The sequence below is a fragment of the Sebastes umbrosus genome, chromosome 7 (assembly GCF_015220745.1).
Source record: "Sebastes umbrosus isolate fSebUmb1 chromosome 7, fSebUmb1.pri, whole genome shotgun sequence".
Taxonomy (NCBI): Eukaryota; Metazoa; Chordata; class Actinopteri; order Perciformes; family Sebastidae; genus Sebastes; species Sebastes umbrosus.
In genome coordinates this window covers 15,458,916-15,477,890 of record NC_051275.1, presented here as the reverse complement: position 1 = coordinate 15,477,890, position 18,975 = coordinate 15,458,916, and the positions used below count along the sequence as shown (strand labels likewise).

Below are 18,975 nucleotides of genomic sequence, written 5' to 3'. Positions count from 1 at the left end.
GTCATTGAGACTATTCATTACAGATTCCATAACTCAACCACCCTTCTTACTTCTACTGTAGCTACTATGCAGAGTGGTGGTGGTGGTGGTGGTGGTGGGTTGGGTGGGGAAACACGCAGAATGTATTGGAGCCCTCTTTCCCCATTTGTTTTCATCTCTGTCAACAGCTAGGTTTTACACAATAAATCTTCTTTAACTAAAGACAGCAGTCTACTATTCCATACACTGTGTAGGAATCCTCTTTGTCTCTCTCCTCTTTATCTGTCTCATCCTCATCTGTCAGGTGAAACATCTGTGTTAATAAAGCACCCCGCTACCTCACATAACACAGCCTCAGCTGATGGACCGCACTAAACCACGGATAAGTACTGTAGCCGGGCACCGGGTGAACATCAGCCTCTACAAAGGAGCACAAGATGAGCACAAACAGCTATGATAGCGAGCCTGTTGGGATAAGGCATTTTGTTCTTTCCCCCCATGATATGCCCAGCTGTTTTCTATTAGAGCTAGATAGGAGGGTGGAAGACAAAGCTGAAACAGTTCAGATGGAGGACAAGGTCTTATCTTGTTTAGTGTAATTAAACATCAGAGCTGATCAAAGGGACATGTGTTGGCTGGCACCGAGGGGTTGAGGGGGCTGAGACGTACAGACTCATACGGAATGCACCCACATGCCATCACACACACTCAGAAACTTTAAAACAAAGACATCACAGCAAGGTATACCCTATCCTGCTTGTTTCCCCTATGTCCTTTGGTGATTTCCTCCGCCCACGGTGTCCGTTTAAGCACATGCGGTCTGCTTGTTGACATGGATCCAAACTACCACGCTATGCGTTCTCTCCCACAGGATAATTAGCTGTGCAGAGATGAGCACCGGTTCACTGATATGACAGTTGTTTACGGAAAATCCTTCTCAGGTACAGTTTCAAACTGTTAGGGACACCTGTTTGGGTTTTCTGTGTTTATTGCAAAATCACATATGCTGTTGCTTTCTAATGTAACACAGTGAAGAAAGGTATGTAGTTTTATTCTATTGGAGGATACACCTGATTCGATATTATTATGATACTTGTTACCGATTCGATATTAAGTACTGTGATTCTACAAATACTGCAATTTTGATATTATGATTTATTACGATTTTTGTTAACTTTTTTAACAAAAGACCATAGGAAAAAGTTTTACTTTGAAAAATATCTAAATTGACACGGTAAAAATGTTTAATTTTCAGCATGTAGTCATAGATGTCCTGAAGTCAGATATATCAGTCATTGCCAGGCATTTTCTTTTTTTTTTTTTCAGAAACCCAAAAATCAAAGAATAAAGACATTCCCCTCACAAATTAGTGGTATTTTCTTTTTGATTTATAAGGGGCATGTAATATTTTATACTTCTGGTGAATATAATCCAATCAATCATATTTCCATATGTGTATTTTGTATATACTGTTCCCTTTGTTAGCACCTTATTTTGAAAACCGGACATAGTCACAAGTGTACACTTCCTCTAACTTCGCCACATTCATCACTCGCTCTACTGTCAGCTTCATTCTCTTTAAACCTCCATGGTCAGCTCCATCGGGGCCGTTTGAGTGCATTTAACATAAATGTCAGTATATTGGTGCGTTACAGTTGTAGCGTTTGATAATTTGACCACAGAGATTTAAAAAATCAATTTCAAAATCGTAAAAAAACCCCCAAAAACATGATACATAGGTGAATGGATTTTTTTCCCACCCCTAATTAATATGCAGTTGGTAAAGCACGTAAATTCCTTGGTTACATAAGATAAGATCAGATAAGATAAGATGAACCTTTATTAATCCCCGGGGGGAAATTCAGGTGTCAAAGTGTACAGTATATGCCTGTACAATCATATATCACAATTCTTCTCCTCATTTCTGACTCCAGTTCGTGTAGAAAAGTGAACCACAGCACTGTAGACCGGCTTTCCATCATTACAGAGAGAGAACAGAGTGCTGGACAGAACAAAATGTGCTTTTGGGCAGAGCAATCTGCCTTAACGAAAAGTGAATTAATCTTAGTGCATAACTGGCATGACACTGGCTGCATTGAGGCCAGCCATATGGAAGCTCGGTCCAGTGAGTTCAACTTAATAGCACATGCAGGCACACCAGCATTCACGCAAGTTAACACCAGTCTGTGTGAGCTCACACTTGCGAAGACAAGACAGATGAAATATGTGTCCGCTCGCCTTGAAATTATAAAGTTTGCTTTCTGTCAAACTCTTTTAATCTCCCTCTCAGCCTGTATTTGTTTCTAGTTTCTCTAGTCTTGGACTTACACCTACACTAAATTCATGAAGCTTGTAATGTTTTTCCACCCCATTTATATGAGGGTAGGCTAAATAACAGAAACACCTGCCAGTATAATGCAATACAACTCAAAGGCACCACAAACTACATCCTCCAAAATGACCATAAAGTTGAATTAACAAAAACTGAAGATGATGTTTTATATAGTAATATGACGGAAGTATGGTTAATGTTGCGTAGTGTATTTACCTAAACCACAGACTGTATATAAGAAGTGGACGTAGTCACTGTGACGTCACCAATTGGTTTGCGGACTGCTGTTTTGAAGCCTCGAGTTCAACATTTTGGCTGTCGCGATTTTGGATTTAGGCCATCGCCATCTTGATTTTTTGCAACCAGAAGTGACACGAGAGTGTCAAGCCAAGTACAACTGAATGCTGAATAAGACATTTTTAGGCGACCAAAAAGGTTATAATGAACTTTTATGAACTAAAAACACACGGTGAAAGGGTTACAGTTCTAAGATGAAAACACGGACAACTCCCAGACCGGACAACGCTGTGGTAGCGATCTGTCAATCACAAGAGCCACGCCCTAAATCATACCCTGCGTTATCATCTCTGACTCTAAATGGGACCATAATTTACTAAATGAACATCATGCTGTATTGAAAAAGACTTGAAACTAGCGATTGAGACCATAAGCTCATTACTGAGAGGTTATTTCAATACAATTAAACTTATTTTTGCAACCAGAGGAGTCGCCCCCTGCTGGTTATTAGAAAGAATGCCAGTTTAAGGCACTTCTGCATTTGCTTCACTTTTCAGACCCAGAGGTTTGCTGCCTGATGTACACCTTGTATCAATATAATGGTGGCCAATTTTAAACTGTGTTCAAGTTACATGATATTATTAAAGTGTTCTGGCAAAATAGGGATGTCTGATCTTTTTAAGAAAAATGCATCTGAAGTTACCATAAACGTGATTTGAATGCACTTGACCAAAATAAGATATTCCTAATAATGTGATATCATCAAATGTCAATATTTATGTCCTCCAGTAGGCACTCCTGCTGCATGTTTATACCACCAAACTCTTCTTATAACTGCAGAAATACTGTATATCAAATTAACTCCAGTTCCACAAATGAGTCTGGTTAGTCGTTTGTCATTTAATTACAGCTGTTGACTAAAATCTGGAAGCTGTGCCTACTGCGCTGCCTTCATTCACCGAACAAGATGGATTTGTATCGGAAACCCAACCCAGCTGTGTTGAATGAGAATTCCTGTGCTGCATTACGCATGCAGAGCGTGTTCCTCCATTCAAAATGGTACTTGTAAAAGCACAATATTGAATTTGTAAAAGACTCTGAAACATATGCAAATAAGGGATGGTGGTATAGAAGTGTATTAGATGCATATTGTGATTGATGTTGTGTGATTTGAATACATTTACTGTGCCAGAGAGACTCAGGCCATTTCCATATTCCAGCCTTTATGGCAGGGAGACAGCTGCATAGCGAAGAATGGAAATCACCCAATGAAATATTTATCCACATTCAAGAGCAGAACAGCTGGTGTGCAAAGAGTAAGAGACCATAAATTAATAACACAAATGTAGGACAGAAAGGAACCTATAGTGGTGATGTTCGGCAAGATTTCTGGAACTGTGTTTTAATAAAACAGAACTGGAACTGGAAAACTTCCCTGTCTCGAAACTAGTTAGCTTCTCCTTGCTTGTACCTGCTGAACTTTCTACCTCTGCTAGTCCCAGGTGAGATCTGCTTACTACAAAGCAGTTGAAATGTCTTCTTCTTAATAGTGAATGTGATCTCCTTTCTCAGCAGTACCGGCGTTCTCCCCACAGGAGTGGGAAGCCACTGAAGAGTTGTACAGGATTGAGAGAATTCTTGGAATGACTTCTCGTTCTTCCCTCGCATGTGCTGTCTTCTCTCTCTCGTACTCGCTTCGCTTTATTCCCTCTCCGTCTTTCTTGTATTTTTCAGAGTTCATGAACTTGGCGAATGACTGATTTTGAAACCGTGGAGCTCTACGTGAGGGGAAAAGTGTTGTCATATCAAAGCTGTCAAGCATTCTCTGTTTGCTCCGTGAATCCTGCACGCATTGTTTCCTAGACAGTTGACGTGAATGTGCAGACACATTGTAGTCTGGGACTGTACGTCTGCTGTCATTCAGTATACGACGAGGATACACAGTCATCCGTGTTTGAGGCAACATGTACTATATTACTGAATACACAAACAAACACAACCTGAATACTTGATAAACCTAAGTTGACTCAATTCTGACAAATATTATAAACTCTACACTGAGCAGCCAGTTTATTAGGTAGACCTAGCTAAAAATGAATGCTGTCTAATAGAACAATAATCCTACCTGAAGGTTATAATGTTCAATTCTTGCTGAAACTGTTTCAGAGAAGCATTGATCCAGCTTTATAGTCATTTTGCAGAATGCATTTCTTGGTTCTGCTGAATTGTATTGCATTATACTGAGAGATGTTTCTTTGTTCATCCCATTTATATCAATAGGAGAGAGGATGGGATTGATTGTGAAACTGAGTGGTCGCTGGTTATGATACATCAGCTGCAGTAAAGTGAGCAGACATAGACTGGAGTGGAGAAGAGGGAACTTGTTTTACAGGTTAAATGATTGTTACTGTCTTCACAAATAGCCATGAACTCTGGGTTTACTGAAAGAAAGGTCTGACACAACAAGAGGAAATTAGGTTTACTCAACAGAGTGAAAAGCTGAAAAATCCTGTAAAGTCCTTGTGCTCAGTTCCTGATCCTCAAGCCATTTCAGGTGATTTGCGCACCAGCTAAAGACGGTCCAGAGTGGTCAACCCTAGGGGCAATTCTGGGCATGATTGACTGGATAGGAGTTCCTTGGGAAGAACCAAATTGGTGTGATCTCCTAGCTGGGACCAAAGACTGTACATAAGAAGTGGACGTGGTCACCATGATTTTTAGACTATCGTTTTTAAGCCTCGAGTACGACATTTTGGCTGTCCCCATCTTGTTTTTTTGCAACGAGAAGTGTCACGAGATGGTGGAGCTAAGTACAACCAAACACTGAATAAGACATTTTTAGGCGACCAAAAGGTTAGAATTAACTTTCATGAAACTGAAAATACACTGTGAAAGGGTTAAAGTTCTAAGACGAAAACACGCACAACTCCCAGACTGGACAACGGCAAGCTAGCGACCTGTCAATAACAAGGTAGTCACGCCCTAAAACATACCCTGCTTTATGGTCTATTTGACTCTAAATGGGACCATAATTTACTAAATGAACATCATGCTGTATTGAAGAAGACTTGAAACTAGCGATTGAGACCATAAACTCATGTTTACAATGTTTACTGAGGTTATAAATCAAGTGAGAAGTAGGCTCATTTTCTCATAGACTTCTATACAATCAGACTTCTTTTTGCAACCAGAGGAGTCGCCCCCTGCTGGCTATTAGAAAGAATGTAGATTTAAGGCACTTTCGCATTGGCTTCACTTTTCCGACCCCGAGGTTGCCCGCTGGCTGGAACAGTAGCACAATGGTTTCCCCCTGAGGCAGCTGGTGGAAAGGAGGACTCACCGTACAGTAAGTGGCGAGAAAATAAATTGATGAACCTTCCCATTATCTTTTGAACTTAATTTCCTTTCATCTTTATTCTGGTTTTACTCTTCTTATCTCTTGGGTTTTACATGTCTCTTCTTCCTTTACCCTTCTGCCACTGCCTCACCCCAACATGACACTTCCTTTCACTTTAAAACCATGAAATTCTACATAAAATCAGACCTCCTCTTGACAACATCCTGGTGAAATGCTGTTTCTCATCCTAATTACCATCTTTCCCCTTTCACGCCTCCGTTTTCCTGTCCCCGCTTTTGACACACTAACAACAGTTTGCTCTCCCTGAGTAATGTTCGGTGAATGACGGGGTGTACCGCGGTAGCTGTGAAGTCTCCCTTGTGACAGTCAGGTGCGGCGTCGCACCATGGCTTCTGATCTTCCAGGTGGCTCTCATGATGATACTCTTGCTCACCGCTATTCCTCCCTTGCACGTCTTACAACTCATCTATTTCACGTTTTTCCTGCCACACTGCTTATTCCTTCTAAGTACAGTTTTAAAGTTCCTTCTTCGTCATCCACGTCCTTTGCTCCCCTCGTCCTTTTCTGTTTGTTACTGGCTAAATAAGGAGGCCAAAGTGATGCCCTGTAATATCAGTGGAGTACAGAGATGCGTGCTGTGTGACAGGAGGCTGTGGTGGAGGTGACGATAAGGACAGCACAGCTGATATCAGTTTACTGGGCTAATGAGGCATGAAGGAGCTCCACACAGCTCAGGATCTCCCTCATTCCCCCCGCCTGGATGTCTCCTTTAAAACTCAAAACACACTCTGTATGCTGCATCATCAACTGCCTACATCATTTAAGAGCACAGACCCTGCTAGGCACTTTAAAGCTTACTAATTTGTTGCCGTCTCACTAAATTGGCAACAGATATTATGCAAACTTGCTGTAAAAGTGGAGAGAAAGTTACACAAGAGAAGGCTGTGACTTTGTGTTTTGCAAGAGGTCAGGTGTTTACTTCACGATAACACGTTATCTCAGTTCGCCCGCAGAGTGCTTGTGTGATGATAATACTGTAGAATGTTTTTGTGTTCCTTTTATTGGCTGATTTCTCTCTTTATCTGCCCCATAATCATTCTCTACACACAGACATCATTACCGAGATGGATTTTCCCACGTGAGAGAGTTAGAGAGAGAAAGGAAAGGGAGGGGGGAGAAAGAAAGAGAGGGAGAGAAAGAGAGAGAGAGGAAGCCTCTTCTCCATCTTTTCATTAATCACAAATCAGTATATTTCTCTCTGGGGACCAGACCACTCAGTGGGAAGGAGAATAGGCTCTTTCTCCCCTTGTTTTATCTCCCTTCTGTTCGATACGTTTCCCTCCGTTCCTCTTCTCGGGATTTCTCCACCAGTCTCTAAATGCCAAACCAATAAACCGAGAAGCAAAATCCCCTTCCTCCCTCTCTCCTTCTGAAACAGATTGCATGTTCAGTATGCTGTTAACCCAGATAAAATGACTACTTCTACTTGAAAAATGTAAGGCAATCAATTCCTTTAAATAATTTCTAAATGAAAACAGAGAATTGAATTTGTTTGGGTGATTTTTACTTGAACGCTAATAGATTGGAACAATTCAAGTTCAACACAACAAGCTAAATTATTTGCACTTTAAGTCTGCAGTAACATAACATTTTCCCCCAACTATTCAACTCAGCTTTATAAGTTACAATTATTTAATGTGCCCAGACAAGTTGAGTGAATTAACCAATTAGAAAATGGCAAAGTGCTGCAGTGCTGATAGGGGTGTGGTGCAGGCTAAGAATATACTTAAAGGGACAGTGTGAAGGATTTGGTGGTATCTAGTGGTGTGGTTGCAGATTGCAACCAACTGAATACCCCAGACCAACACATTCTCTCTCCAACTTGTCAGATACCGGCGCTTGGTCAGTGCCCCTCCGCTTGCATCGGAGACCAATACATGAGCTACCCCTCTTGCGTTACTTTTGAACAGACCACGGACGGCGTGTCAATATATACGCTCGTTACATGCATAGTGTCCTTCCAAAATAAACTACTGTTTTCACTGGAAGTTAGGTTTAGGCAACACAACCACTTAGGTAGGGTAAGGAAACAGTCGTGATTGACGTTCATTTCACTGACTAGCTACTTACGGGACTGATGATACTGACGAGTCACGTGATTAACGACTGACGTGACAAATAAAGCTTACTTTTAGTTTCATATGGGACACAAACACCGGTCTCCTGGTGTAAAGTCTTGTGTTTGTTTGACCCATCCACCACCCCTCCCGCCCACTATGAGTGGACTCTCACGCTATTAATACTACGTCACTTGCTCCGACTGACGAATAGCGCCGCGTGTGAGTTTACATTGGAGTTAGTTGAAAGTCTGGTTCGTCACATACTGTTGCTAAAGGGTGACTCCGTATGTCAGTTTCCGATGTCGAGGGGCGCTGCCCAATCGGCGCTGCCCAATTGGCGGTATTTAACGAGTTGGGAGTGAGACCGGGTTGCGAAGACTGTGGTAACATGAGCCGCCAAGTGCAACATAGCGGACTCCGTGAAGAAGACCTGCTCCCTATGTAGATATGAAAGGCTCATTCTAAGCTAACGAAAACCAAACGATTCTAAGTTTCTGCTAATAGATCCCCCGAAATGTTACACACTGTTCCTTTAAGTGTGTTCAACTCAAAGATGCTATCCCTTCATAACAGTACAATATACTGAGATTGGTTAAGCAATACAATCAAACTGAAAACTTTTAAGCAATATTTACTTAAAGTGTTCAAGTAGAAACAAATTCCCAGCCAACAGTAAAAATCACAGCTTAGAAGGTCACATCTGAGCGAGCAGACACACACACACACTTACTGTGCGCAGACACATACACAACAATCAGAGTTGCATGATGCTGTCTTTTACATTTCCAGAGTCGGTTTGGTGAAACCTACAGCTGCACGCCTCAGCAGCCACTGTGACTATTAGTGGGATCTCACAGGGCTGAATAAGCAGTAGGATTGTTCAAGTTGAATAACAACATAGCGAGCCTCTCAGAAATACGAGCTAAGACCAGGCAGTGAAAATCACAGAAAAGGAGAGGGGGGGGGGGAGGCCGTCATTCTGACAGGAAACAGGAAAAATGCAGCGGTATAAAGAAATACTGTATGAGGGAAAAACTCAAAGAGCAGTAGTGAAATCATTTGGTTTAGTCTTACCTCCCTTCACTCATCTTTTCTAAGCCAGGGAAGGCCTAGTGCTCCATTTCCTGTTATCCCTGCCAGACAGTGTACATAGACAAATGTGTCCTTCATGAGCACATATATATAGACATATGTATTTATCTATATAAATGACCTTGATGTGCAACATAAACTGCTTTCTATCATGCTCAACTGTGCGATATATGTGCATGTAGCGAGCGGTATTCCACTGGTAGCAGCGGTTGAAACCTTAATCTCATTTTAGATGTCTATCACCTCATCTCCATACCCTTCTAAACGGATGCACACTGATGCAGCACATCAACTGTGGCCTGCGAGCCATTGGTGTCAGGAGCGAAGAGATGATGCATTCGCAAAAACAGTCACACCACCGTAACCTCGTTTTGTCATTTTTCTCGCAGGAATACTGGGGCAAAAATAACTAAACTTTGCACCTATATACGTTCACATGCACACTCAGCAGTTGTCTTTTTTTGTAAAACATGTAAAAAGGGTGCAGTATAATAAGCATTCTGGGTGAGTGTGATGTGTGTGTTGATATTTTGGTGTGCCACCTTGAGTCCCGGTAGAAGTGAGGCAGCGAGGGCAGGGAGGAGAGCGGATAATGATCCTGCTGCTGATAATGGAGGAGTGGAATCTGGTAAATGAGGCTGGATATGCACAGTGCTGCAGGCTGTTCCTTTACACCCTGTATCACACACACACACACACACACACACACACACATATGCCCACACATCTCACAGCTCTTGAGGTATACAGTAGGTGCAAAATCTTGTCACATACAAATTGATGGCAATCCACGTTCCCTTACCTCTTTACTTCCTATGTGCCTCTGTATGTAAGTGTGCACGCATGCATGCATGTGTCCGTGAATACCTGAGTTTATGTGCGAGGCGGAGAGCATGAGCGCTATTAATAAAACATTGTCACCACTAGCACTGCTTATGAGGAGGCAGCGCCTTTTTTTTACAGGAGCGAGAGGCTGTTTTTACTCTCATGTCTTCTCAGGTGAGACTTTTATACATTTTTAAACACATGGCAATGTTAATGAGCTGCAGAGATTTTTTACAGCAGAATTTTGGCATCAGGTAGCGCCTGATGTGATAAATATGTTTCGTTCCATAATGAAATACGGTTTGTTGATAAATGCTACCAACAGCTTTTAAATACAAAATGACTGATAACAAATTAAAACAAATCTCCAACACTATTGCTGCAATTTCAAAAGTATGTCAGTTTCAAATCATGTTTTACCTAAAATCAATATTTCAATCATGCCCAATAACAATCCTTTTTACATATTTTCATTCAAATCCATTCATAACAATTTTAGCATTTTATTTGTCTGCTAGTATAAAAAGTAAATTGTAGCTAACAGAAAAAAAAGCTGGCATGTGCATTTGGTAACTAAGCAAGTTTCCATAAAATGTGATATCCACCATAAGTGATACATCATTTTACAAAGAAATCGATTAAAGGGACTGTATGGAAATTTTTTTACATGTATAAACATTTTTTAATTGTATTTATTGCCAAGGTGTCAATGGGGTCTATCAGCCTGTAGATTGCTTGTGATGCGAAGAACCCGGACCGTTTTTTTCCAGGAAAATCCAACGGATGTGACGTCATCCGCGCTCGCGAATGCCTTTATTTTCAGCTCCGCTACAGGGCTAACAGTGTGCAACGATAGCTAACATTCGGTGAGAAATGGAGTCCGCTAACGCCAACAAACAACCAGCCTCCACAACAACTCAGACACCAATACAAACTCCACGGAAGCATAAAAACAACAAAGTTATACCTAGTGAAGCTCGTCTTGCAAAACAGGAATGTGACCGACGTCGGGCGAAAACTATTGTTGTGGGAGAATAGCAGAGCCAGTGAGAAGAGTGTGTGTGTGTGTGTGCACGTGGGAAGTGAGTGGTGAAGCAAGAGAGAGAGGGAGCGGCAACGAGAGTGCGAGAAAACGAGTGAGCAGCGGAGCAGTAAAAAAGAGTTAGTTTGGTTCGGAGAATATCAATTGAATGTACGGTGGAAGTTGCAGTTTGTGCAGAAATAAATGCTGCAGCTCCTCAAGACCAACAGAGGTTTCCCGTGTCTTGTTTCCCTGCTGCCTAGTGAAGTGACGGGGGTTAACTCTGAAGTGAGTAATGTTATCCACTCTGGCCCAGGAGACCAAAACTACGGTGTCTCCCATGTGCCTTCTGACCACGGTCGGAAGGCTGAAGCAGGAAAACTAGGATCGACATCGGCCGGGCCTTCGATTCATGGAGGAAAATTTGTTTAGTAAGCTAACATTACTGCCAAGGATGTGAAATTTATAGTGATATTGTGGTTTTATCTGGCTAATGTTGCTAACGTTAATCAACGTGATGCCTGTCAATCGTGTTCAGTCTCGTGTGTGTCGGTAGTGCGTGCAACAGGACGCTGACTGTTGTTGACTTAACAGCCACAGGTGTCACTGTTAAGCAATTTCTGATTCTTACATCTAGCCCCTTTAAACTGATGGTAAGCTAATAATAATGATAATAATAATAATAATGATGAGCCTGACTGAATTTCACTTGGTTTGATGGCCTATGTCTCTTCATCCCCTTACCCACTATAGTATGTGTTTAAAAAACATGAATGGAGTACTACTTTACTGTGTGAATGTGGAGAGACCTAAAGTATAGTTCATGCTTCATCGGCTTTCATCAGCGAATTGTGTCACGTATCCATCAGCCGAATTACACTTAGAGTTCAGAGATCGTACATGGATAATCTGTCCTTGATTACCTCTGCAAAGCCCCGATCGATAGATTCCAGAGCTAAGATGATTCGTAATTGTATCATTTTGCTGCTCTCCATATCACCACTGTCCCCAATCAGACATTAATGATCAATTATGGCCGTGTTGCTGTGCAAGTAGAGATCAATGAGATAATGTGGTGGTGGTGGTGGTTGTGGGATCGGAGAAGACAGAGAGGCACTCTTGGTATGAGAAAAAAGGGGAGAGAGAACGGAAGGCAAAAAAACAGAAGATAGAAAGACGAGGCATAGACACAACCTGCATTTTGCTGCCTTAAAGCTGTTTTTCAAATGAAATATATCCTATATTATATGTTTAGGATTCATTCTTTTAATTCCATTATCATCTAACATTAACTGCTACAAGCATCAGTGAACGAAGCAGCTGCTAAAGGGCCTGGCAAATGAGTAAAAGAAAGGTGTGAAGTCTTGTTTTCATATTTGCATTTTCCATGAGAAAGAAACTGTACTGAACAGATATTGTTTATATCAATTCAACCAGGCAAATATGCTTTCATTATGTCTGGGATTTTCATTGTTAACTATTGTATATTGTTGGTGTGGGTGTTGTGGATGATGCACAATGCAAAACATAAAATTAACGCTGTTAACAAGAAAAATATATTTACATAAACCAACAGGGCACAATAATAAGTTGCTGTTTTTTTTTTTTTTTTTTTTTTTTGACCTTTATTTAACCAGGTAAAATCAATTGAGAACCAATTCTCATTTACAATGATGACCTGGCCAAGAGGCAGTAGCACAGTCCACACAAGTGACACAGACAGCACAGATACAATACAGTATGACAAACACATGAGAAAATGGCTAAAAACAGCATAGGTAAATTAACAAACACTATGTACAAAAAAAGGCGGATTACTGGATGTACTTTGTAAAAATGGAAGAGAGAGAGAGAAGTGAGGGCTGGTCAGCAAGTACAGCAGTCAACTATGACTTGTTGCAGCTTTTGTTTGAACATGTTGAGAGAGGTGAGAGCTGTTAGTTTGAGCGTGTTCTGTAGTGAGTTCCAGTCATTTGCAGCGGCAAAATGAAAGGAGTTATGACCAAACACAGTACGGACTTTTGGAATGATGAGCCTTATGAAATCACTGGATCTTAAACGGCGATTGCTGTCGGAAATGTGCAGAAGATTGGAGAGGTAGCAAGGGGTCATTCCCAAAATGGATTTGTAGACCAAGAGCAGCCAGTGTTGTAGCCGCCTGGTGTGAAGGGAGGGCCAATCCACCAATCTGTAAAGTTCACAGTGGTGGGTGGTGAAGGGTGCACATGTGGCAAAACGGATTGCTGAGTGGTGGAGTGTGTCCAGTTTTCTGAGGGTGGTCTTTGATGCCATTTTATAAATTATATCGCCGTAGTCAAATAGAGGAAGGATGGTCATTTTCACAAGGGTGAATTTGGCAGAGTGTGTGAAGGAGGCCTTGTTCTCCCTTAAGTTTTTATATAGGTGACTTACAAGACATATTGTACTGTAGCATCAGTGCAGTCAGTTGTATTATTATCGTCATTGACTACGGCCTTTATTCCTACATATTTTGGCAACACAAAATGTATTTACATGCCACTCCAGCAAAGCAAGTTGAAACTGAAACTAAAAAAAAGGGTGGAGAAAAAAAGGAAGAGGAAATTTATATATATATAATGCGGCCTGGAAAAACCCAGCAGCTTGTTCACAAGTCTGACGTAATCCTGAAACACTTTAATATTTAATTGAAGTGTCGTGAAATTAAAAGGCTCAAGGAGAAGAGGCAGAGGACGAAAGATAGAAGAGACACACAGCAACAGAGAGAGAGAGAGAGAGAGAGAGAGATAGCGAGAGGGTCGTAGATAAGCCACTGAAAAACAAAACGGCAGCTCACCTCTCATTTTAATTACAAATAGGTTGATAATGGGTTATTATCTTTGAAAGGAGAGTCCCTTATGAGAGGCTGTTTGCTGACTGAGAGTGTCCTCTACACAACATCAAGCATCTCTGCGGCTCCAACAATTTGGACCAGACTTTCTGAATCTGCATCTTTTTAAATCCAGATTGATGCTGTATTGACGTCCAGTAAAGAAGGAGAGGACTATAGCCTTCAGAGGAGATCTTGGATGCATTTTGACCAGGGGTTTTACTAGACTTGGACTACTCCCTGCTATTTCGCTTGGCTGTCATGACACAGCACAACAGTGACCCCCTATGGATTCCACTAGAAAATACAGCATGACTTCACTCTGAAGCAAGGGCTGCCATCATTTGTAAACAACTGTCCTAAAAACATCTAGATGAGTAAAGTGCAGATTCCAATGTAAAATAATACTTGTTTTTAAGCTTTTGGCTTTTCTAGGCACCTCATATATAAAAGAACATGCTCCCAAGTTTGACTAATTAAGACTCAGTATGCATTTCCTCCCACCCCTCCATCCTCTCCATCACATTCACACACACACACACACATCACGTCCAGCATGTCACATGGACGAAATGTTGCATTACGCACCTCAGAGAGTGAATGACATGACATGTCCCAGGTGTGAAAGGGCCCATGTTCGACTTGACACGCCGCTGGCAGGTGATTAGCAGAGAGTCAGACCTCGCTGCCCCCCCATCAGACATTATTGCACTGACGGCTCCGTCTCCATAATACATAATTAAAAAAGTCATATGAATGCCCTTCACATGTCTGCAGGCATTGAGAAAGAAACTCAGAGCTGGAGTGCGTAGACAGAAAAAAGGGCTAATATTGTTTCGGTTGCAGCCACAGGAGGATGTAAATTCTGTGTCTTCTAGATCTATAGAGCCAGACTCTCCACACATAAGGTGGTGATGGAGCGGTGAGAGGTCACTAATGATTCTGTCAATCAATACCTCGGCCGGTGTGTCACAGCGAGTCTTCTCACATCCCTGCCAGGGCTGTCAGTCCGCCCGGCCCACCTCAGACACATTTGGAGACCCCAGCACACCCACACCTGCACCGCCACCGCCACCGCCACCGCCACCATACAGTACATCTTATCTAGGTGAGAGATTATGTCAGCTCAATCTGCAGCCCACAGACCTGACATTACTCTCGAGGAATGAGAACGAGGATAAACCCATGTGCAGGCTGCCTCTTCAATCAATTTGCACCTAATGAATGAAGAAAAATGATTAAACACGCCTCCATGAGGCTTCAATAAACCAATTCAAGGGAATCCTTAATCGTCTGACCTAGGCTTTTTGCATTGTCCCTGGTATTACAGTAACAGGATTGTAAAAAGCATTGGCTGCAGTTACACCCGTCCTCCAGTGACGAAGGAAACTGGCGGGGGTTAGCATTAATTTCCAAAGCCTTATGTTGCATTTGCATAATTACCATAAATCATCACAGGGATGTTCTGGTCCGCGGTGGAAGAGGAGTTGGGAAAGGCTATTGGGAAATGACACTTCTTGGAAGGTTGACAGTGTGCAGCGGACCGCTGGCTTGATAGCTGACATTGTAATAATTAAGAATAATAGTGGTTCTTGACACGCGGTTAAGTACACGGCAAGGCATGTCCTTGTGTCTAGGAGAGTGAAGGTTTAAACAGAATATCTGCTCTACATTATCTGCAGCATCAAAGGACTGTTTTGTTGCGTTGTATATTTATCTTAAAATAATATGTCATGTCTGAAAGTGGTGCTTTGACTTCTTCTACATTTTTAAAAGTGCTGTAATAATAATGATCTGTGTACTGCTCCTGATTTACTTGGATGTTTACTATGTTTAAGAATATTAGATTTTTCCTTTTCCAAAACAAGGATAGAGGGTTGTATGCTGTACAGACTGGAAAGCCATTTGAGTGCAAGATTTGTGATTTTGGGCTATATGAACACAATACAATACAATACAATTGATTTGACTTGACTTGTGTCAACACTGATAACACTTTGTATATTTTGTTTTAGGGCTGTCAATCAATTAAAATATTCAATCGGGTTAATCACGTGATTGTCCATAATTAATTGCAATTAATAGCAAATAAATAGCACGTTTTTTATCTGTTCAAAATGTACCTTAAGGGGAGATTTGTCAAGTATTTAATAATCTTATCAACATGGTAGTGCTTGCTTTATGCAAATTTATGTATATATTTATTATTGAAATAAATTAACAACACAAAAGAATGACAGTTATTGTCCAGAAACCCTAACAGGTACTGCTTTTAACATAGAAAACTATGCTCAAATCACAACATGGCAAACTCAAGCCCAACATGCCACAACAGCTGTCAGTGTGTCAGTGTGCTGACTTGACTATGACTTGCCCAAAACTGCATGTGATTATCATAAAGTGGGCATGTCTGTAAAGGGGAGACTCGTGGGTACCCATAGAACCCATTTTCATTCACATATCTTGAGGTCAGAGGTCAAGGGGCGCCTTTGAAAATGGCCATGCCAGTTTTTCCTCGCTAAAATTTTGCGCAAGTTTGGAGTGTAATTTAACCTCCTTGGAGACAAGCTAGTATGTGATGGTTGGTACCAATGCATTCCTTAGGTTTTTGTAGTTTCATAGGACAACAGTATCTTCACTCTGTCTTTCAAACTGAGCCCGCTACACCCTGCAAATCACAAGTTGCATTACGAATTTGTATTAATACGTTAATATCGTGTTAACTTTGACGGCCCTACTTTGTTGTATATACATTGTGATTTTACCTTGAAATAAGCTCAACAATACTGAACAAAGACTATAAACAAGTGGCATTAAAGCACTTTCCTTTCTAGTGGTTGACTAATTGAGCACTCTTCGTGTACCTATCAGTGAATGGTACACCATGAGGTTAATGTACAGTAAATACAACAGCATGGGGGCAGAGTGAGCCTGAGGGAGAGCCATTCATACAATAACAATGCTGAGGCTTTAGTGTAATAACCATTGGACTGGGGTGATACAATATGTGACCTTTTCCTGCTTTCTTCCATCTGTAGTAATGAAAGGTCAGCTTGTACAGTGAATAGAAAAAGACTGCGAGGACTGCGAGCTCGATGACGGGTCAACAAGTTGGACCCTGTAGTGGATTAGATGGGTGAAAATGAATGTGAGGGGTTAAATGCTTTCACAAGGGGGACAGTGTACCGAAAGGCTGCTGGCTCAGTAATCTGCTGAATGCTTTGTGGAAATGAGGAATTTGAGTCAGCTACATAAAAGTCAGTGGGTTATTTCAGGACAGCTCCGAGCAGACCTGGAAGTTAACCTAGAGAGTGAAACATTGCTGAACGTCTCTTATCTCCTGCTTTATGTACCGGCACTGCACACAAAGGGGTGGACATACAGTAACTCCACGGAAATTCCCCAAACTTTGCCTAACCTCTTTTATCTTTTATCCTGCACCGGCATCCGTAGCCGCTGCTGCAGCTGCATGACCCGATAAAGTCAAGAAGAACAGTAGGTGGGTTTGCAAGTGATAAAGAGACGGAGAGTGAGAGCCAGAACGAGAAAGATGCTAAAGAAAAGGGATGAGTAAAAGAGAAAAAAAGACATTAAATATGAAAAGCAGAGGCAAAAATAAACTATGAGTTGACAGAAAAGAGAAAGGAGGAGGAGGGGAACATTAAGAGAGCGCTGATGGAGAGGGCAGAGAAGGAGAAACATGACAGCTGGCAGACGGAGAAGGCGGTGCTGCTCTGCTCTGCCCGGTCTCACCGCACCTTAGCAGGCCAGATGGACTAACCTGCCCCTGTGTGTCCTTCACTAGCCAACACGCACACACACATTTATATGTATGCAGGAAAACACATGTGGGTTTTGCACAAGTCAACAAAGTATATACATAGTCTGTACCTTCATCATACCCTTGTTAACCTGTCCAAAATAGGTTTGAAAGCAAAAAACTGAAGACGCCTCGTGCACAGCGGTGCTTCTATTCTCTCCAGTAGCCAAAACACGTAGTTTGCTCTTTCTTGTTATAATTAATGAATGTGCCTATAAAATGGTGTCTATGCCAGTACCCTGGTGTGCGCTGGAATTTGGATTTCTTATGATTACATTTGGTTTACTAGGTTTTAACCCTGTTTTTTGCACTAAAGTTGGATATTTGTAGAATTATGAAGCCCATATATACTTTAAAGGGAAGTAAATGCTTGAAGAAAACAAAAAAAAACAAGCAAAAATAACATTTTGTTGTGTCCTGTACTCTTTTTAACATAATCAAATCCACACAGCAGGCATCACATGATTAGAGTTGTATTACTTTTGCAATCTTGAGGTTTCTCAAAAATGTGTGTGCAAGAATTGCTCCCATCACTCCCCAGGAATAGCATAAAAAGAAAAAAACACGGTGATACAGGATCTCCCTCTAGTGTCAAACCTTGGCTACTACATCATAGATGACAGTTCAGCACCGAGGCAGTGGACAGCTCATATGCACCCCAAAATGCAGGCCACAAATAAGCTAACAAACGAGGCAGGAAACTGGACTTTATTCTGAAATTCAGGATAAAAACACCTGAAAGTTTTAACAATTAAAAAAACAAACATCTTGTATAGGTTAAGGTCTTTGCTGGGTGTTTGTTTTCGTCCTCATTTCTCAAGTAATTTAGTGGCAATCCTGCTAGAAAAACATTCGGCCAGTCCCCAAACACTATTGATTGATGTCTGGTTATAAAAAGACATCTATCATCTAGACAGTCTGAAATTAAAGCTGTAGTGGTCTGTGTGTGTGTGCGTGTGTGCTCACTCTCCCTTGTGTGCGTGCACGTGTGTGTACTTGTAGGTGGTCGTGGGGGGGGCTGTGTGTTGATGCAGCGCAGTATTATGAAACAATAAAATTCAGACAGCTGATTCATATCTGGGCATAAAAGCCAGAGTTTTGTTAGGTTCCTCTTTAATGAAACCTATAATTTCTGCCTCCCTCTGTGGTGTTGCTATGGAGCGGAGGGATCGATCATAAAGAGAGATATCCAGAGCCGCTCTATTTTGCGAGATTGCCATGGCGATGAGTGAGCTGAGTTACAACCTGAAAGATCATTTACACGGTAACGAGTTGCACATCCACTATATTTCAGTCATACAGTGCTGAGAGCATTACAGTCATCCCTCTTGAAAAAAAAAAAA

General features: G+C 41.5%; 1 protein-coding gene and 1 long non-coding RNA gene across 3 annotated transcripts in view; one reads left to right on the top strand and one right to left on the bottom strand.

Moving 5' to 3' along the window:
• schip1 (schwannomin interacting protein 1) overlaps nt 1–18,975 on the bottom strand; it is a 261,637-nt gene that overhangs the window by 157,518 nt on the left and 85,144 nt on the right. The window lies entirely within an intron of this gene.
• Nucleotides 925–16,077, top strand: LOC119491086. The gene is made up of 3 exons (XR_005207535.1): nt 925–1,008; nt 3,036–3,037; nt 16,064–16,077. It is a non-coding gene; the product is annotated as an uncharacterized LOC119491086 (long non-coding RNA).